Below are 22,882 nucleotides of genomic sequence, written 5' to 3'. Positions count from 1 at the left end.
CAGCAATGAAAGAATGGTGTTTTTCCAGGAAGAAGGATGGGAGAGCCATACTTTTAACAGTTCTGACTCATATCTCCTCCGGAGAAGGGAGCCTCTTGCCAGCTATAAAGAAGAGAATGGAGACCATGGAAGTCACTGAGAAACAGTGAACATGGCAGGGAAGAAGCCAATGACATATTTTATTCAATTAAAGCTGTCTCTGTTTATACAAGGCTTTATGGGCTTTAGTTAATGTAGCATGGGCCAAAATGTGTGGAGCTACTGATGCTCAGGAGTTAACCTAATGGGCCGATGCTGCCTACAATCAGCTGACACTAAGCCCAGACTTATTCTCTGCTCTTTCCCAGAATTTACATCATATAATTCTGTGCACACCTCAAAGCCAGAGAATTCCAAATGTGTCTTACCCACTTGGGTATCCCGATATCCAAATACAGTGCTTAGAACATGGAAGGGACTCCATAAATGTTGATCCTCTCTTGGTCTATGGCCTCTGTGCACAGAGGTGGACTCCTTTGACCTGGAAGTTCCCGTTTAGCAACTGGGCAGAAAGGAACTGCGTGTTATGCCTCTCGGCTTAAAGAAGAGCTTTGGTTACCTCACCCTGGCAGAAAGTCAATGGGAAGCCATGTGATTTGTGGGGCCTGGCTTCATTGAGCAGAGATTGATGGCCAAGGGCAAGCTGGCCTCTGGGTCAAGGTGGCACTGGGCCAGTGAGCTCTTCTGGGAGGGTGCAGCGGATGAAGCATGGCAATTTTTAATGCAGCTCTGAGTTTTTTTTCTAAAGGTAATATACTTCCAAAGCTTTGATCTTGGGTGTTTTCATTGCTGAGGTCTGCATTTTTATACATAGAGGACTCCAAGTTGGCTGGCCCTTAAGAGGAAATAGGATAGGATTCTGAGTCTCTTTTATCTTTTTTTTTTAATTTTTGAGGTTAAACTAGATAAATCTAATTTTCAGGATATGCTCACGCAAAACTGATTGAAATAACAAAAGTGTGTGGAAATGTGTAAAGCCCAACTGATTTTTGTTATTTTCACATCAAACTGGGGTTTTCAAATTGGTCTATCTACCTACTGTGTGTGTATGGTAGAGGGAAAGGGTCTTTGTTTCAGGTGCCACACTTTTATGCAAATTAAATACCAAGACACCGTCTAGTCCATAGGCTGGCAAAGTACACCTGTTTTTGTAACGAAGTTTTATTGTAGTAGCCATGCTCATTCATATACGTGTTGTCTATGGCTGCTTTTGCACTACAGCAGCAGAACTGAGTAGTGTGACAAAGATAGTATGATCCGCAAAGCCTTAAATATTCACTATCTGGGCCTTTACAGAGAAACATTGTTGACCCCTGATCTTTCAACACATTTTGCATTCTTTCCAGGTGAACAATAAAGAAAACGTCCTTGGCACACTAGTGCAGAAGCTTGAACAGAATCTTCTCTGCATACAATAAAGATAGTAGCACCAGAAATCCAATAATTTTGTAGCTATCTTTATTTTCCAATATTTTTATTTTTCTCTCACTCATGTTCTTGTGCAGCCTCTCAGCCTTTTACTCCATTGCAAGAGAAATATTTGTCAGTCTTCAGCTAAGATAACAGGTTTGAAAACCAGGCTGTGAAAGAGAGGGAATTTTCTCAATTCTTTAGCTTTCACTTAACATATCCAGTGTCAGGCCTGCTGCTCCACCAAAGTGAAAAAGACCCCCACTCCCATGTCCAATGGTCAGTTATACCAAAATAAAGAAACCACATTTTTTTGGACGTGGGAGAAACTCTATGACCCTGAGTAAAAAGAAACTGTATTGAAGGCATTCAGTCATCACTTTCTGGAACATAACTTCCAGTTAGTGCTAAGTCTCTATGCTGTCACTGCTTTAGATTCTGTAATCCCAGGCTAATTCTGGTGCCTGTTCAGTTACTCCCCATGAACAAAAGTCATGTGTGGATGCAATACACAAAAGGAAATGGGAGAAGTGGTATTAAAAATCATCAGAATATATCAACAACAGAAAATGGAAAAGCCTACTCATCACCTAATAAACTCAGTTTATTTGTTCTTTGGTTCATTTCTTCATGTTTCTTCACTTAATAGATGTTTAATAAGCACCTAAAATATGTCAAGCATTGGCCTAAACTTTGGGGACACGGAAGGTAACAGAACAGAGAAGTTCACTTAGACCATATGTTCTAATGTGAGGACAGATAATAAATAAGTAAATGAATGAAAACTGCAAATCATAATCATTGCTATGCAGGAAGTCACCAGAGTGAAATCAAGGTATAAAAGGGAGCCTACTTAGAATTCTCATTGCCTAGCACAGCACCTAGTACACAGAACGTGCACCTTTTTAAAAAAAAAGGAATGGTCGAATGTAAAACCAAGTATTAAACATACTGTATTTGTTGTCACTTCTATATGGGCAGCTCAAAGCAACTTTGATTTGTAGAAAAGGACTAAAAGGAAGAGAGAAGAGGCCTAAGAGGCACTATCTTCCTCCAAGGAGTTTATGATAGACAGAACAACAAATTCTCCTTCAAGTGCATTTGCAATGATAGGGCATGTACTTTACCAATAGCTGTTTTGGCCAGCAAGTCTGTAAATCAGTGGTTAAAAGAACAGGATCTCAATCGGAGGATCCGGGTCCCTGACCAGATTCTGACACTCATTTGTTTTGTAACCTTGAGCAAGTTTTTAACTTGTCCAGACCTCAATGCCTCATCTTTAAACTGGGTATACAAAGAGCACCTATTTCTTAGTATTATTACAAGGATTCAGTGAATTAAAATAAAAATTGCACTGAGCCCTGAATCTTGTAAATATTCAATAAATGATAGACTCACTTAGACTCCTCATGCCTGTCTTTTTATCGGTGTAATAAAGATAACAATACCTAAACTCACAGGGTTAGTGAGAGGATTAAATGAATTAATCCACATAAAGCACCTACAACATTACCTGGCACACAATAAGAGGTCAATAAATGTTAGCTTATTGTTAATCTGATTTAATTGCTGATGACTGTAAAATGGGAGGTGAATCATCCCATTTTAAAAGGAGAAATAATGAATTTGAGTCCTGGATGTCTGAGCAAATTCTGCAAAAGATTCAGATTCGCTGAGACAGACCCACCCAGACCATTGATTTTTCTGTAGTAATTTATTCATCCCTTGTCATAGAATTGTGGGGGATGAGGCATGGGAATTCAGTGCTACTTTAAGCACTTCAAAGGTTTCTACGTCTATCATGCACTAACCACTTCTCCCAAGTTTATTTATTCAAGTTACTTTTATTTTCCAGATCATACTCTTCATATTACTGTACTGTTTCCTCAGTTTCTACTATTGCAGAGGGGCCAAGATTAGATCAATCATATATTGTCTTTTTCCCTTCATTCTGAAAGCTTACTTCTGCACTAGACTGCAACTTCCATGAAGGCAGGGATAATGTCTGTTTTGGTCTTGCTCTGTCCCCAATGTCTACGGGGTTTGGGCCGTGTATGTACAATAGGTGCAGAATTACAGGGTTGCAGAGAAGAAACAAGTAGTGAATAAAGGTCTTGTCTGTCTAGCATGGGTCCCTCTACCTTCTGATGGGGGCTGGACACACAACCCAGGCCAACCAATCATGGCAGAGCATGCAGGAATTGGTACAGGGATAGGCATATGATTTCAGCTCAGCCAATCAGCCTCCCTCCTATTTATCTGGCTAGCGCTGGTAGGAGGTTTCTTTTCCTCTCTGGTCAACCTATAAGGATAAAATCCTGAAGCTATCTGATGGCACATTTTCCGCTGCAAAGGGAAAGCCTTATCTGGAACAGAAGCAAGATGATGGCACACAGACAAGAGGAGGAGATGCTAAGGAGGAGTGAGTTTAGACAAGAGGAGGAGTGAGTTTAGACAAGTAAGCTAGCTCAAGTTCACTTTCCTTCCTTGTACACAAGAGTCTAAAAGGTTCCAAGAAGGGATTATCAAGTCCATTATTAACGATAAAAATGACAACATAACTTTCTTCTTGAGGGCTTACTCTGTGTGGCACACTCTATCAAGCATGTCTTTCTGATACAACTCCATGATGTAGGGGTTTGGGCCATAATCCCAAAAGACGCAAAATCCTGAAACACCAAAATCCCAAATGTTGAAATCTTGAAAGACCAGAATCTCTCCAGCTTAAAGTTCTAAACATCACAATCCCAAAAGACCAAAATCCCATAAATATAATTCTGGAAAAAAATAATTTTAAAAAAATTATTTAAAAGACATTTATTTACATTTGTGAAGAGTACTTATTTGAGAAACATATAAAAACATGACAGAACACTTTGTAGGCCACTTTACACAGTAAGAGAGCCTATAATAACATAGGTATTTTGTGAGCATGAACATTCAGGTATACTAATGACAATTGCATGGGCATAAGAGTTATGAGCAGACAAATAGTATTCATAAAGAAATAAGTCAAAAAGCAAAAAGTATAAACTTGTATCACTATGGTTGGTAATTGCATGCACCCAGTTTTATACCTACAGTCATTTGAAATACTGTTATGGACAACTTAAGTCTTTTGACAAGATGGACCAAAAACTGTGATGGGTTACCACCAAATATGCAGTCACTCAGAGCCAAGATCAAGAAATTTTATCCTTTGCAAGTATAAATATACAAAAATGGCATCTTTATGTATTGAGAAATTTTCAAGATTTTTACATACATGCTCAATGTTTACCCACAAAGTCAACATTGTGATAATGCATTTCATGGAGTCAAATTTGAAAAAAAAATGCACAAAATGAATTAGTACTCAGTAGAAGTCTTTGCTCAATTTACGCCTCCAGTATTAGAAATGATGCAAAGATGAAATATGTAGCATAATAAATTCTAAAAAATAATGCTAATGACTTAGATTAGTGGGGAATAAAACTTAAAAAAAACAACATGTGAAAAAAATATATCACAGAGACAGATGATGGGCAATTGCACGGAGGTAGTCCATAAGAGCTGGCCAACTTTCATGATCATTAACTATATTTTGAAGCTTCGCATCTCAATAAATAGCTGCATTTTTTTATTTTAGGGTATGGCTTTCCTTGTAGAACATGTTCATATTCATTTTCTACGTGGCCCTGCTCTTTTTGAAATTCTTCTATGACTTGATATACACCGATGTGAGCATTCCCTGTTAAATTTTTCCATCTTCTGTGCCATGCTGTTTTGGGGACATAGAAATCCATTCTGCATACACTGATACGCAGACCACAGATTTGATGGAAACAATAGTGGTAATGAAACAGCAACACCACTGCATAAGTGTCTTCTTAACCTACCATGCACAAAATTATTTTTAAACCAGTCAGTAACTTCACTGGCTTCCTAAGGCAAATGTGGCTTTAACTCATTAAAAGTCTGGGAATTTCATTCATTGGAAGGAATGCCAATGCAGACAAATGACGCATTTTTAAACTGAAGTTTTCATCATTGCCATATTGTGTTTCCAACCTACTCATCTGAATTTTCCACCAAATGCAAATAAAGACAATAGCAAGGCAAAAGTTCCACCTAACATGATTTAAGTAGCATGATGCAACTATCCTGCATATAAACACAAACACACTAATCCCTTCCCCATAATTCAGCTTTCAGGATTTCAACATTCAGAATTTTAATCTCTTGGGATTTTGGATATTCAGGATTATCATCAGCACTGATGAGGTAGATACTAATGTTATTCCCTTTTTATACAGGGAGAAATAGGCACAGAAATATCAGGTAACTTGCCCAAGGTCACACAACTAGAAGGTGGCCAAGCTGATATTCAAACCATATCTATCTGACATCAAGGCCTACCACATACATATGCCAATGTCCATATGTCTCAAACTATGATCTCTGGATTATCTGCATTAAGATTACTTAGGGTGCTTGTTTAAAATGCAGATTACAAGACTCCACCTTCAATTATTGAATCAGAAGCTCTGTGTGGGGATTAAACTGTAGTTTACTAAACTGGTGGGGGGTATCTTTGAACTCCACAGAGACGAGGACACACCATTTTGGGGGGAATATGTCTTCACCATTATGTTTGGTATTCACCAGAATAGGTCAGCCAAATCAAAGGCAATATAATCTCAGTCCTTCATGGTGGAGTGAGAGAGAGAAATGAAGGAAGGACAAAGAAGAATCAAGAAACTCTGTCCCTGCTCTTATTCTTCCCCTCTGTACCTAATTGGAGCCACTGACTTCATAATAGCAAATCAAGAGTGAGACGAGTTTAGCAACTTGGCTTACAGAATATTATAAATAATTATCGCTTTGCTTCCTTTATAGTATGCTTTAGAACTCCAAAGAAATAAGCAGTCTTTACATAAGTTCTTTATTTTAAAAAGCAATTTAAGGCAGATCCTCTGAAAACCCTTTGAGCTCCAAGTAGAATCAAGTTAGATAATAACAAGTGTAGGCTCAATTCCACCTTTTCTACTTTTTCCTCTGAATTGCTTTTCTTTCTTTCATCCTATAAAGACATTTTCATTTTATTTTCACGTTTGAGTTTGTTTGGGCTTTTCTCTCCAGAAGCAATGATTTCATACTTCTCCTTGGTTGACTTGTGTTTTATTCATTGTACTTCACCCCCCATGAAGTTTCTCCATGGAAAGGTTTTATCTGTATGTTACGGCTCACCTCTTGCCTGACCCACCACTAGGAGATGATGGGCAGCTGTCCTCATTATTTTACAGTCACTCTCCACCAGCAAGAACTGCATCTCTGCAGAAAGAGAATCATAACTATGAATGCTAAAGTTTAGTGCCTGGCTCGTATGAACAACAACAACAAGAGCTCATGTCTAGGTTTACAATTCTACCCTAAATATTCTCTGTTTTGTTGTTGTTGTTGTTGTTGTTGTTGTTGTTGTTGTTAAGAGGTCCAGAATCCATTTCTGTAATAGTTATGGCCCCTAACAGAGGGGGCAGAAATGCTTTGAATTCAAAAAAGGATAGGAATTTTAACTGGGCACAGGGTAGTCCAAGCCTCTTAGGAAAACAATTTCACAAATTTTTTCTAAGTCCCAATATTGTCATCTCTTTCCCTGTTTCCTCCAAATCTCATTGCTACCACCACCACCAATTGCCACGGCAACCCACCCAAGGAAGATGAACTTGTCTTATGTAACCTATTTGGGGTCTTGCTCTTCATGTCTTATTTCATGACTTACACCGTCACCAGGTAGGCCTCAGCCAGACTCCATGATTTCTATCCCCACCTAACAGGTGCCTAATAAAGCACAGATAGCTTAAACCCCACATAACCAAATTTAACATATAAGTTATGCTACTCCCAGCAAGCCTCCAGACTGTAGCAGAGACACGTTAAGACAGTAGTTGGAAACAACAGGAAAATTATTTGGCAAATACAAGGCCTTTCAAGGGCATTCTGCCTTGAGGAAATAGTGTAAGGTACAAGGTAGAGAATGGTGAGGTGAAAGAGTTAAAAATTTTTCTTCCCTTCTGTTTCACTCCAGTTCTGTTTAAGTATTAAAAATTTCTGACATTTGCATCTATTTAGTACTGTTCAACTAATATCCCTAACTTGGACAACAACTGGAACAATCAACATTTAGTTGTTATTGTTGTAACTAGCAATGATGACAAATGTATAACTACCTTTCTTCAACCAACACCATGGAACCATTTTACTGAAACAACTGGTTAAATTACAATGAAGCTATCAAAGAAAGGATTTTTCTCAGTGATTCTATGTGAAAGGAAAGTTCTACCTAGGCTTGGAACAGGCATATTTAGTGTTGTCTGCAAAGTGATCCAGAGTCTACTAACCCATTCTGGAGAGCCTAAGGACTATGTTCTCAGTGTCAATGACACAAAACTGAGTAATAGCCTGTCCCAACAGAGACCTTCCAGTCTATTTTTAATCCAATCAGAAATTAACTCTCAGATTTTTACCTTACTTAAAATAAAGCTTCTTTCTTAGACTAGATCTAACTCTCTTGTTTTCTATTTAAAGAAACTAAAGTATCTTTCCTAAGGAATGTGGGTCTCCCTTGCCTAGCAATCAATCAACTGAGCTTTGTTTCAGACTATTTGTCATTGAATCTGTCCTGTGATAGTCCCACCTAGTTCTTTGACTCTATTACATTGTACAATAGACGAGCATAATTTCTCGTAAGTTGGGACATCCAACTATTCATCCATCTATATAGCTGTTCTTTTACCCATCCAACGACTGCAATATTTCCCAACCTTCTTAACATAATGGCGCACATAAGACAATTTTACTTCATCCTGGTGTAAACAGATGAAGCTGCCAGAGGTGGAAAGAGACTGATCCTGAGACCCTTGCAATCTCTACCTGAGCCCAGATCCTGAAGGGCTAAGTGATCAGTATCTCAGCACACAAGTTACTCACTCAGGAAGCCCATTTGTGCCATGACCTGCCAGGGAATGACTATGATATTTGCACTAAGTGCTGAGCTAAACCATGAAGATAGAATTCAAAGGCATGGTTCTGGCCCTTATAGAGCTAAGAGCCAAGTGAGGACAAACTGAGCAAATTGTTTTGAGGGTAATAAGTGCTGCAAAAGGAGAAATATGGAGGTGGTATTAGCATATAATAGAAGACTTGCCTAATCTGGGAAGCCTATTAATTAGAGCTCAGTGAACTTTGGAAGTGATCCAAAAGAACAGGGGCAGAATTCAGCACTGTGAGAAGGCGAGAGGTATGTTTAGAGAACACTATAAAAGGGATTAGGTGTGCTAATCTGTTCTCTTTTTGAGATACTGTCATGATATCTAACTCTTTCCTCTTTTTGACATCATTGACCATTGCACAATTGCTGCATGTATAACATACTTCCCAGATATAATTTTTCAAATACTTAATTTTCTTTCATATTTACATACCTCTCACACATTAGTACAAAAAAAGAAAATCAGCACCCTCATTTGAAAGCTGCAGAATCCTGAGAAGCGGACTAATGATGCATAACATTCATTGAATGCTGAATCCATGCAAGCCACTGTGCTGAGCGTGTTTATATGAACTATCTCTTTTGAAACCTCACAGTGACTCCCAAGAAGCAGGTGCTGTCTGTTCCCCCAATTTACATATAAGCAAACTGAGATTCTGAGACAAGAAGTAATTTAACAGAAGTCAGAAGTGATGGGACTCAACCAGGCATTGTGGCTCATGCCTGTAATCCCAGTACTTTGGGGGGCCAAGGCAGAAGGATCACTTGAGCTCAGGAGCTCAAGACCAGCCCAGGAAACAGAGTGAGACCTCATCTTTGCAAAAAATAAAAAAATAAAAAATTAGCCAGTTGTGGTGGCATGTGCCTGTGGTCCCAGCTACTTGGGAGGCTGAGATTTGAGGATCACTTGAGCCCAGGATGTTGAGGCTGTAGTGAGCCATGATCATGCCACCGCCTCCAGCCTGGGTGACAGTGCAAGACCCTGTCTAAAAAAAAAAGAGGGAAGTGTTGGGACTCAAATTGAAAGCAGGCAGTATGAAGTCAGAGCTCCTGTTCCTGCCATTAGGCAATACTGCTTCCACTGAGGTAAGACCAGAAAAACCCAAGACTGCAAGAAGGACTTCATAGCCAACATGAACTCTCCTTTTTCAGTAATGAGACTCACTCACTGAATGCACATGACTGCAAACACTTACTTTTCTGAATCTAAAACTAGTTCCCAGTTGGTACTGCTGCTGGAAGGCTTTCTACATGGGTCTGTCTTGCACTCTGAAAGGTAAACTGTTATTTGATTTCTACTGGCAGAAAGGTGATACAGGAATGCAAGAAGCAATGTGAGAAATCAAGTAGAATCTTAGACTCACAGACTTACCACCTGGAAGTGAGCTCTGAGACAAAGAAGACTGGCCGTTTCAGTTCTTCTGCAGCATTAGCTCAGGCATCTGGCATTCAAGCTTTTCTAGTGGGATTATTCAGAGCAGTTCTCAAATTTGAGCATGGATCACACAATCACCTGAAGGGCAGGTTAAAAGACAGATTGCCAGAGTTGCAGAATTGTAAATCTGGGTGGGGTCTGAAAATATGCATTTCTGATTGGGTAAGGTGGCTCATGCCTGTAATCCCAGCACTTTGGGAGGCTGAGGCAGGAGGATCATTTCAGTTTAGGAGTTCAGGAGTTCAAGGCTACAGTGAGCTATGATCATGACACTGCACTCCAACCTGGGTAACAGAGATCCTGACTCTTAAAAAAAGAAAAAAGAGAAAAAAAGAAGAAGTAGAAAGAAAGAAAATTTGCATTTCTAATAAGTTCCCAGGTGATGATAATCATGCTGATCCAAGACTATCCTTGAAGATCTAGATCAGGTTTTGTTGTTGCTTTTTTAAGCAAGCAAGCAAGAAAGATGGAGAAACCAAGGCATAGACCTAGCTTCTTTTTTAAAGATGGAGCAACTGAGGCATAACAAGGTAAAGTAACTTGCGCAGGATCACACTGCGAGTTTTGCCCAAAGTCTTCTTTCTTTAAGCATGAGTGATTTCTCCTCTGTCTTTGGTCCAAACTTTTATATACATATATATATATATATATACATACATACACACACACGCACACACACACACATACCTACACACACATACACATACATAGTTTTTCCTTTGTAACAACAGAAAGCTTGTCTATCACTAAAACAAATGTATTGAGCTAAGAAGTAATTACATTGAAAATTATAGTAGGACTATGCTTCCACAATAAACTGTCTTGAAATTATTCCTAAATTCTTCTTAGTTTTTCACTCTTATACTTAAAAAGCACTCTCAGGCATTCTACTTTGCTCAAGGAAGTTAATGAAAATAGTCCCATTTGGAGTCAGGCATACTAGTGCAACATACACATTAAGACTCATGTTATTTCTCTCTGTGATTTTCACAATCCATATATCAGAGAAAAGAAATGCTCAATGTCCAGTTGTGGTTTTGCCTTGGGCTGCCAGTCTCTTCTCCTTGCCTCAGGTTTTTTTTTTTTTTTAACTTATAAAATGAGGAGAGTAACCTCTAAGGTCTTTTCTTCAACTCCAACTTTCAACAGACCTGAGTAAAAACAGAAGAAACATATCTGAACCAAAGGAAGCCTGAATGACAATGAATTCTGTTTAAATAACACTCCCATTACAAATAACCACAAAGAAAGAAACACACAGTCCCTAGAGAACAATGTCATGGTGATGGTGGTGAACAGAAGGCAGGAAGAGAGGTAGGGAGCCATTTGAGGCTGGGTCTGAAAAGGTGGAAGCAAATGAACCGGGACATTCTCAGTGACTCATTCTGTTTACCCTATTTTTCTTTCCCTCCAATAAATAAAGAGATCCACAACATATGAGGATTTTTTTAAGATTATTTTTGTTTATAATGATTTTTTGTTTATGCTTGGCAAAAAAAAAAACACAGAGTCACAGGATGCTTGAGTATTTTTTCAAGAAAAGGTGCTGCGAAGAGCCACAATGTATTGCTCATTAAGGGAAAATCCACTCCTTGCATAGCAACAAAACATATGCCAACCAGAAATATGAAGCCCAATTCACCCCCATTTAGGTAAAAGGATGAAACTGTCAAAAGACTACGCTGCCATCATTTTAAGATTAACACCTGTCAAGGAGAAAAGGAAACTAGCGTAGGTGCATAATCTGTCTGAGAGTCAAGGTCAGAAGCAAGCAGGTCCTTATTTTATTCATTTTTCTACAGGTACGAAAAGATTACATCTAGCAGATGGAGGCTTTTAGCATAAAATAAGCTCTTGTGGCTGCATTTACTCGCAACAACGAGAAATATATGGCTACAGATGGCCATCTGTTTCTTAATTTTAAGGTAGAGGGCAAAGAAAGTATCTCAACTTTAGTTTTTAGACTTACTGAATAGTCATTATTATTTGTAAGCACAGACATCATTAACAACTTTCATTCTGCATTGTTTGTGTCTAAGGTCTATGTATATTGTATGAGGGTTTTTGCCAAAATGATAATATCAGATGCCTATATGTATATATACATATATACCATCGGCCCTTTTTTGAAAAAGTAGCTGCTTGCAAATTAGCACCTGAGCACCCATTCCTGTTAAGGGCTCAATTTGCATTCTTACATTCTTCTTTGTTCTGAGTGATATATTCTCACAGAAACGGAGCTGTTTCTGGAATTACGGAAGACAAAAAAACTCATGAGATTTATTTTCTTTATCCTGAGGCTACCAAATGAGACCAAGGCACTTAAGAACAGAAAGTTAGGCCCTGACGCTAAAAAGAGACGTGCACATTGTGATGAATTAGGAAGTTTTATGTTGAGGCATGCTACGAAGCACCTTTTCCAAGTCCTACAGAAATTAAGATGCTCAGATTTTCCCATATACAGCTCCTCAGAAAGAGGCCATGCTGGGGTGGAGATGATGCCTAGAACCTGTTTTGGTGGTTAGAACAGCACAGGGAAATACACAGAGCTGGAGGTAAGAGTCAAAGTGCTAAAGCATTAAGCAAAGAACATTATGTGAGATACCACTCATGCAGGGGCCAAGGACAAAGTTCTCCTTGGCCCTCTACAGGTTTGCGGAAAAAAAAAATCAACTCAAAAAAAAAAAAGTCAGATAAATTGGAGAAAAGGCATCCAAATTTATTTAACGAATATACATGGGAGACTTCAGAAAGAAGACCCAAAGATACCGGGTATAAACTAAAAATAAAATCTTAAGCCTCATCCTTCTTGGCCAAGGGACCGCAGAGATACCTTAAAAACTGAGTTTCCAGCCATGACAGGAAGGACAGACATGCCTCAATACACTGCCCCCACTTTTGGAGTTTGGACACAACAACTGACTGGTATTCATGTTTAAAAAGAGGTCATAAGGTGTAAGGAAGGGATCCAGTTTCAGCTTTCTACATATGGCTAGCCAGTTTTCCCAGCACCATTTATTAAATAGGGAATCCTTTCCCCATTGCTTGTTTTTCTCAGGTTTGTCAAAGATCAGATAGTTGTAGGTATGCAGCGTTATTTCTGAGGGCTCTGTTCTGTTCCATTGATCTATATCTCTGTTTTGGTACCAGTACCATGCTGTTTTGGTTACTGTAGCCTTGTAGTATAGTTTGAAGTCAGGTAGTGTGATGCCTCCAGCTTTGTTCTTTTGGCTTAGGAAAAAATCAATTCAAGATGGATTAAAGATTTAAACGTTAGACCTAAAACCATAAAAACCCTAGAAGAAAACCTAGGCATTACCATTCAGGACATAGGCGTGGGCAAGGACTTCATGTCTAAAACACCAAAAGCAATGGCAACAAAAGACAAAATTGACAAATGGGATCTAATTAAACTAAAGAGCTTCTGCACAGCAAAAGAAACTACCATCAGAGTGAACAGGCAACCTACAACATGGGAGAAAATTTTCGCAACCTACTCATCTGACAAAGGGCTAATATCCAGAATCTACAATGAACTCAAACAAATTTACAAGAAAAAAACAAACAACCCCATCAAAAAGTGGGCAAAGGTTATGAACAGACACTTCTCAAAAGAAGACATTTATGCAGCCAAAAAACACATGAAAAAATGCTCATCATCACTGGCCATCAGAGAAATGCAAATCAAAACCACTATGAGATATCATCTCACACCAGTTAGAATGGCAATCATTAAAAAGTCAGGAAACAACAGGTGCTGGAGAGGATGTGGAGAAATAGGAACACTTTTACACTGTTGGTGGGACTGTAAACTAGTTCAACCATTGTGGAAGTCAGTGTGGCGATTCCTCAGGGATCTAGAACTAGAAATACCATTTGACCCAGCCATCCCATTACTGGGTATATACCCAAAGGACTATAAATCATGCTGCTATAAAGACACATGCACACGTATGTTTATTGCGGCATTATTCACAATAGCAAAGACTTGGAACCAACCCAAATGTCCAACAATGATAGACTGGATTAAGAAAATGTGGCACATATACACCATGGAATACTATGCAGCCATAAAAAATGATGAGTTCATGTCCTTTGTAGGGACATGGATGAAATTGGAAACCATCATTCTCAGTAAACTATCGCAAGAACAAAAAACCAAACACCGCATATTCTCACTCATAGGTGGGAATTGAACAATGAGATCACATGGACACAGGAAGGGGAATATCACACTCTGGGGACTGTTGTGGGGTGGGGGGAGGGGGGAGGGATAGCATTGGGAGATATACCTAATGCTAGATGACGAGTTAGTGGGTGCAGCGCACCAGCATGGCACATGTATACATATGTAACTAACCTGCACAATGAGCACATGTACCCTAAAACTTAAAGTATAATAAAAAAATAAATAAATAAAAAAATTAAAAAAAAAAGAGAAAAAAAAAAAAAAGAGGTCATAAGACTAACAAAACAGACTGTTTGTGGCAATAAGATACCAAATTATAAGTAAGACCTAAGGCCGTGCAGGCAACGGTTAAGTCATGCCCGCAGGCCATCAATCTCTTAATCATCTAAACCTATCATATTTTGGCTGACTCTGACATGGCATCCTTATCTTTTCATAAACCTTCCTTTCTGCTAACTTCAAGTTTTTAGACAAAGTTGTGTTCTTTTAACCAACTGAAGATTAAAGAACCTCTGAATCCATTGATGACTTACCTACCATCTCCTGCTTCAAGATATCCTGCCTTTTCGGGCCAAACCAATGTATACCTTTCATATATTGACTTATGTCTTTGTGTCTGTAACTTCTGCCTCCCCAAAATACATAAAACCAAACTGTAAAGCCAGGCATAGTGGCTCACACCTATAATTTCAGCACTTTGGGAAACTGAAGCAGGTGAATTGCTTGAGCCTAGGAGTTTGAGAGCAGGGTGAGATACATGGCAAAACCCCGTCTCTACAAAAAAAAAAATACAAAAATTAGCCAGGCATGCTGGCGTGCACCTGTAGTCCCAGCTACTCAGGAGGCTGAGGTGAGAGGATCTCTTGAGCCCAGGAGGTGGAGATTGCAGTGACCTGATATAGCACCACAGCACTCCAGGCTGGGCAATGGAGAAAGACTCTGTCTCAATAAATAAACAAATAATGTTTTATTTTTTTTAAATGAAATCATTGTACTTTATTAATAATTTTAACTAAAAATCATTTATCTAAATATTATTTTTAAAATTTACTTTAAAATATTGTATATATTTAAGCTAATTATCCAGGTTTTATATATCTTTTTCCATAAGTTATTGGGGTACAGGAGGTATTTAGCTACATAAGTTCTTTAGTGGTGATTTGTGAGATTTTGGTGCACCCATTACCAAAGCAGTATACACTGAACCATATTCGTAGTCTTTTATCCCTCACTCTCCTCACAGTCTTCCCCTCAAGTCCCCAAAGTCCATTGTATTATTCTTATGCCTTTGCATTCTCATGGCTTAGCTCCCACCTATCAGTGAGAACATACGATGTTTGGTTTTCCATTCCTGAGTTACTTCACTTAGAATAATAGTCTCCAATCTCATCCAGGTCACTGCAAATGCTGTTAATTCATTCCTTTTTGTGACTGAGTAGTATTCTATCATGTATATATACATATATTTGATATCATATATATATTCTGTCATATATATATATATATATACACCACAATTTTTTATCAACTCATTGATTGATATGCATTTGGGTTAGTTCCATGATTTTGCAATTGTGAATTACGCTGCTATAACATGCGTGTGCAAGTTATCTTTTTCATATAATGACTTCTTTTCTTCTGGGTAGATACCTCGAGTGGGATTGCTGGATCAAATGGTAGTTCTACTTTTAGTTCTTTAAGGAATCTCCACACTGTTTTCCACAATGGCTGTACTAGTTTACATTCTCACCAGCAGTGTAGAAGTGTTTCCTGATCACTGCATCCATGCCAACATCTACTGTTTTTTGGTTTTTTGATTATGGCCATTCTTGCAGGAGGAAGGTGGTATTGCACTGTAGTTTTGACTTGCATTTCCCTGATCATTAGTGATGTTGAGCATTTTTTCATGTGTTTGTTGGCCATTTGTATATCTTCTTTTGAGAATTGTCTATTCATGTCTTTAGCCCACTTTTTGATGGGATTGTTTGTTTTTTTCTTACTAATTTGTTTGAGTTCGTTGTAGGTTTTGGAAATTAGTCTTTTGTCAGATGTATAGATTGTGAAGATTTTCTCCCACTCTGTGGGTTGTCTATTCACTCTGCTGACTGTTCCTTTTGCCGTGCAAAATCTCTTTAGTTTAATCAAGTCCCAGCTATTTATCTGTTTTTATTGCGTTTGCTTTTGGTTCGTGGTCATGAAACCCTTGCAAAGCCAATATCTACAAAGATTTTTCCAATGTTATCTTCTAGAATTTTTATAGTTTCAGGTCTTAGGATTAAGTCCTTAATCAATCTTGAGTTGATTTCTGTATAAGGTGAGAGATGAGGATCCAATTTCATTCTCCTATATGCGGCTAGCCAATTATCTCTTGTTGAAAAGGGTGTCCTTTTCCCACTTTATGTTTTTGTTTGCCTTGTTGAAGATCAGTTGGCTGTAAGTATTAGGGTTTACTTCTAGGTTCTCTATTCCGTTCCATTGATCTATGTGCCTTTTTCTTTTCTTTCTTTTTTTTTTCTTTTTTGAGACAGAGTCTCACTCTGTCACTTAGGCTGAAGTGCAGTGGCACAATCCCGGCTCACTGCAGCTTCCACCTCCCAGGTTCAAGAGATTCTCCTGCCTCAGCCTCCTGAGTAGCTGGGACTACAGGTGCACACCACCACACCCAGCTAGTTTTTGTATTTTTAATAGAGACGGGGTTTCACCATGTTGGCCAGGCTGGTCTTGAACTCCTGACCTCAAATGATCCACCCGCCTAGGCCTCCCAAAGTGCTGGGATTACAGGTGTAAGCCACCGCACCCAGACCTGTGTGCCTATTTTTCTACAAATACCATGCTGTTTTGGTGACTCTGGTGGCCTTATAGTATAGTTTGAAATCAGGTAGTGTGATGCCTCCAGGTTTATTCTTTTTGCTTGGTCTTGCTTTGGCTATGGGGGCTTTTTTATGGTTCCATATAAATTTTAGAATTGTTTTTTTCTAATTCTGTGAAGAATGATGGTGGTATTTTGATGAGAATTGCATTCAATTTGTAGATTGCTTTTGGCAGTATGGTGATTTTCACAATATTGATTCTACCCATCCACGAGCATGGGATGTGTTTCCATTTCTTTGTGTCATCTATGATTTCTTTCAGCAGTATTTTGTAGTTTTTCTTGTAGAGGTCTTCCAGCTCCTTGGTTAGGTATATTCCTAAGTATTTTATTTTTTTGCAGCTATTGTAAAAGGGGTTGAGTTCTTGATTTGATTTTCTGCTTGGTCACTATTGGTGTATAGCAGAGCTACTTATTTATGTACATTAATCTTGTATCTGGAAACTTTGCTGAATTCTTTTATCAGTTCTAGGAGCTCTCTGGACGAGTCTTTAGGGTTTTCAAGGTAAACAATCATATCATCAGCAAACAGTGACAGTTTGACTTCCTCTTTACTTGGATGCCCTTTATTTCTTTCTCTTGTCTGATTGCTCTGGCTAGCACTTCCAGTACTATGTTGAAGAGGTGTGGCAAGAGTGGGCATCCTTGCCTTGTTCCAGTTCTTACAGGGAATGCTTCCAACTTTTCCCCATTCAGTGTTATATTGGCTGTGGGTTTGTCATAGATAGCTTTTATTACATTGAGGCATGTCCCTTGTAAGCCAATTTTGCTGCAAGTTTTAATCATAAAGCGATGCTGGATTTTGTCAAAAACTTTTTCTGCATCTATTGAAATGATCATGTGATTTTTGTTTTTAATTCTGTTTATGTGGTGTATCACATTTATTGACTGCATATGTGAAACCATCCCTGCATCCCTAGTATGAAAGCCACTTCATCATGGTAAATTATCTTTTTGATATGTTGTTGGATTCAGTTAGATAGTGTTTTGTTAAGGATTTTAGTATCTATGTTCATCAAGGATATTAGTCTGTAGTTTTCTTTTTTGGTAATGTCCTTTCCTGGTTTGGGTATTAGGGTGATGCTGGTTTCATAGAATGAATTAGGGAGGGCACCTTCTTTCTCTATCTTGTGGAATAGCGTCAAAAGGATTGGTACCAATTCTTCTTTGAATGTCTGGTAGAATTCTGCTGTAACTCCATCTAGTCCTGGACTTTTTTTTGCTGGTAATTTTTAAATTACCATTTCAGTCTCGCTGCTTGTTATTGGTCTGTTCAGGGTGTCTAATTCTTCCTGATTTAAGGTAGGAGGGTTGTATTTTTCCAGGAATTTATCCATCTCTTTTAGGTTTTCTAGTTTATGTGCATAAAGGTGTTCATAGTAGCCTTGAATGATCTTTTATATTTCAGTGGTGACGGTTGTAATATCACCTGTTTCGTTTCTTAGTGAGATTATTTGAATTTTCTCTCTCCTTTTCTTGGTTAATATTGCTAATGGTCTATCAATTTTATTTATCTTTTCAAAGAACCAGCTTTTTGTTTCATTTATCTTTTGTATTTTTTGTTTTGTTTCCATTTCATTTAGTTCTACTCTGATCTTGGTTATTTCCTTTCTTCTGCTGGGTTTGGGTTTGGTTTGTTCTTGTTTCTCTAGTTCCCTGAGGTATGACCTTAGAATGTCAGTTTGTGCTCTTTCAGTCTTTTTGATGTAGGTGTTTAGGGCTATGAACTTTCCTCTTAGCACCACCTTAGCTGTATCCCAGAGGTTTTGGTAGGCTGTGTCATTATTGTTGTTCAGTTCAAAAAATTTTTTAATTTCCATCTGGATTTAATTTTTGACTCAATGCTCATTTAGGAAGAGGTTATTTAATTTCCATATGTTTGCATGGTTTTGAAAGTTCCTTTTGGAGTTAGTTTACAGTTTTATTCTACTGTGGTCTGAGAAAGTGTTTGATATAATTTCAATTTTCTTTTTTTTTTTTTGGTTTGCTGTACTCATCAATCCATCACCTACCTTAGGTATTTCTCCTAATGTTACCCCTCTCCTAGCCCCACCCTCCAACAGGCCCCAGTATGTGACGTTCCCCTCCCTATGTCCATGTGTTCTCATTGTTCAACTCCCACTTATGAGTGAGAACTCATAATTTCTAAAATGACATTTCTTTAATTTCTAATTTTCCTGAACTGTCATTTCATTTCTGAGTTTTATTGTTTAAACTTATATTGTTTCATCTCATGAATCATTTCCTTAATATCTTTTAGCTTATCTTAAAATATTATGTTGTGGTTTTGATCTGTTTTATGGACATATTTTTCTGACTTTCATGGACACTAAGGATCATACTCTGTTCCTTATTTTCTTTTAATCTTATAAAATCTTTATGTGGGGTTTGATCTTGATACTTTTTAAGTTATTCATTTTTATGTGAAATAAGTTTTCCTGAAGTTTTAAAATGAGGCAGAGTTCAGGAAACTTTACCTGATTTTACAGATTTCCCTCTTCTGTTGCTTTGAGTTATGTTTTAAAATACGGCAGCTTGCCTTTTGGGATTTCTGGGATTTCCCCACTTTTGTCTAGTCCTTCTATTTCCATACTCTCTTATTAGTCTGTCTGTTTTTATGTGGCAGGTTCAGAAAGATTAAAAAACTACACTACTGCCATCAGCTTCCCAGAATCCTTCAGATCTGATGGTTTCATCGTGTTTGTCTTCTGGCTTTACCCACCTTCCCTCTCCTCAATTTTCTTAAATTTGTTGAGGCTCATTTTGTGGCCTATCTTGGAGAAAGTTCTATGCGCTGTTGAATAGAATATGTATTCTTCAGTTGTTACATGAAATGCTCTGTATACATCTGTTAATTCCATTTGTTCCAAGATATAGTTTAAATCCATTGTTTCTTTGTTGACTTTGTCTTGATGACCTGTCTAGTGCTGTCGGTGGAGTATTGAAGTCCCCCCACTATTATTGTGTTGCTGTCTATCTCATTTCCTAGGTCTATTAGTAATTGCTTTATAAATTTGAGAGCTCCAGTGTTAGGTTCATATATGTTTAGGATTGTGATATTTTCCTGTTTGACAATGTGAGAAAACATTTTAAATGGTCCATTTTCAAGGCATGATAAATCTAAGTACTGGCAGCCAGCCTGCAGATGTGACAAACCGCATGTCTCATGCACCTAGAAAGTTACAATAAGCAAACAGAATGTAGAGGAGGGGTCAGCTTACAAAAGGGAAGAAAGTTTTGTTGTTGGGAAATCGAAACTTAAGCAGGGAAGGGGATGGGGTATAACCTTATAAGGGAGATAATGAAAATTAGGTGACATCTGGGAAGATTGTAACCCCAGAGTACTCGACCAATGAGGAACTGGGGGAAGGACTTGTGTGCTAGGAGATAAATTACCTGTTGTAACTGCCCCAGGTGTGCCTGCCTACTAGACACTCAATTTTGCAAGACTGCCATTAAAAGTCTCGCTTCTGCTGTTCTTCGTGTCTCCAAGTCCATTCTTTGGGTTTGGATGGGTGAATGTGTGTGTCTCACAGACAAGGTATTTTACCATTATATATATGTCCCTCTTTGTCTCTTTTAACTGCTGTTGCCTTAAAGTTTGTTTTGTCTGATATAAGAATAGCTACCCCTGATCACTTTTGGGGTCCATTTTCATGAAATGCCTCTTTCCATCCCTTTACTTTAAGTTTACGTGAGTCCTTACGTGTTAGGTGAGACTCCTGAAGGCAGCAGATAGGTGGTTGGTGAGTTCTTATTTATTCTGCCATTCTGCATATTTTAAATGGAGCATTTAGGCCATTTACATTCAACGTTAGTATGGAAATGTGAGGTACCATCGCATACATTGTGCTATTTGTTGCCTGTGTACTTTGTTTTTTTTGTTTTTTGTTTCTGCTTTTTAACTTATATTTTTGTTTCATAAGTCCTGTGTGATTTATGTTTTAAAGAGGTTCTGTTTTGATGTGTTTCCAGGATTTGATTCAAGATTTAGAGCTCCTTTTAGCAGTTCTTGTAGTGATGGCTTGGTAGTGGTGAATTCTCTCAGCATTTGTTTGCCTGAAAAAGACTGTATCTTTCCTTCATACATGATGCTTAGTTTCAATGGATACAAAATTCTTGGCTGATAATTGTTTTGTTTGAGGAGGATGAAGATAGGGCCCCAATACTTTCTAGCTTATAGGGTTTCTGCTGAGAAATCTGCTGTTAACCTGATTGGTTTTCCTTTATAGGCTACCTGGTGCTCCTGTCTCACGGCTGTTAAGATTCTTTCCTTCATTTTAACTTTGAATAACCTGATGAAACTGTGCCTAGGTGATTATCTTTTTGCAATGAATTTCCCAGGTGTTCTTTGTGCTTCTAGTGTTTGGATGTCTGGGGCTCTAGTAGGCTGGGGAAATTTTCCTCAATTATTCCCCCAAATATATTTTCCAAGCTTTTAGAATTCTCTTCTTCCTCAGGAACACTGATTATTCTTAGGTTTGATCATTTAACGTAATCCAAGACTTCTTAGAGGCTTTGTTCATATTTTCTTATTCTTTTTTCTTTGTCTTTGTTGGATTGGGTTAATTCAAAGACCTTGTCTTCAAGCTCTGAATTTCTTTCTTCTGCCTATTCAATTCTATTGCTGAGACTTTCCAGAGCATTTTGCATGTCTATAAGTGTGTCCAATGTTTCCTGAAGTTTTGATTGTTTTTTCTTTATGCTATCTATTCCCTTGAATATTTCTCCCTTTACTTCTTGTATCATTTTTTGGATTTCCTTGAGTTGGGCTTCACTTTTCTCTGGTGCCTCCCTGATTAGCTTAATAACTAACCTCCTGAATTCTTTTTCAGGTAAATCAGGGATTTTTTCTTAGTTTGGATCCGCTGCTGGTCATCTAGTGTGATTTGGAGGGGGTTTGGGGAGGATTAAAGAGCCTTGTTTTGTCATAGTACCAGGGTTGGTTTTCTGGTTCCTTCTCATTTGGGTAGGCTCTGTTGAGAGGTGAAGCCGGCTAGGCTTCTGGGTCAGGTGGGGACTTGGAGAACTTTTCTGTCTAGCTAAAGGATTGTAAACACACCAATCAGTGTTCTGTGTCTAGCTAAAGGTTTGTAAATGCACCAATCAGCACTCTGTAAAAACACACCAATCAGCACTCTGTGTCTAGCTAAAGGTTTGTAAATGCACCAATCAGCACTCTGTTAAAATGGACCAATCAGCGCTCTGTGTCTAGCTAAAGGTTTGTAAATGCACCAATCAGCACTCTGTTAAAATGGACCAGTCAGAGCTCTGTGTCTAGCTAAAGGTTTGTAAACACACCAATCGGCACTCTGTGTCTAGCTAATCGGGTGGGGACCTGGAGAACTTTTCCGTCTAGCTAAAGGATTGTAAATGCACCAATCGGTGCTCTGTGTCTAGCTAAAGGTTTGTCAACACACCAATCAGCACTCTGTAAAAATGCACCAATCAGCACTCTGTGTCTAGCTAAATGTTTATAAACACACCAATCAGCACTCTGTAAAAACAGACCAATCAGCACTCTGTAAAATGGACCAATCAGCAAGATGTGGGTGGGGCCAAATAAGGGAATAAATGCTGGCCACCCGAGCCAGCAGTGGCAACCCGCTTGCGTCCCCTTCCACACTGTGGAAGCTTTGTTCTTTTGCTCTTCACAATAAATCTTGCTGCTCCTTACTCTTTGAGTCTGCACTATCTTTATGAGCTGTAACACTCACAGTGAAGGTCTGCAGCTTCACTCCTGAAGTCAGCGAGACCTTACAAACCCACCAGGAGGAATAAACAACTCCGGATGTGCCACCTTTAAGAGCTGTAATACTCACTGCAAAGGTCTGCAGCTTCACTCCTGAAGTGAGCAAGACCACGAACCCACTGGAAGGAAGAAACTCCAGACACATCTGAACATCTGAA

The sequence above is a fragment of the Gorilla gorilla genome, chromosome 4 (genome assembly GCF_029281585.2).
Source record: "Gorilla gorilla gorilla isolate KB3781 chromosome 4, NHGRI_mGorGor1-v2.1_pri, whole genome shotgun sequence".
NCBI lineage: Eukaryota > Metazoa > Chordata > Mammalia > Primates > Hominidae > Gorilla > Gorilla gorilla.
The sequence above is the reverse complement of the archived record's forward strand: the minus strand, read 5'-3'. Positions refer to the sequence as shown.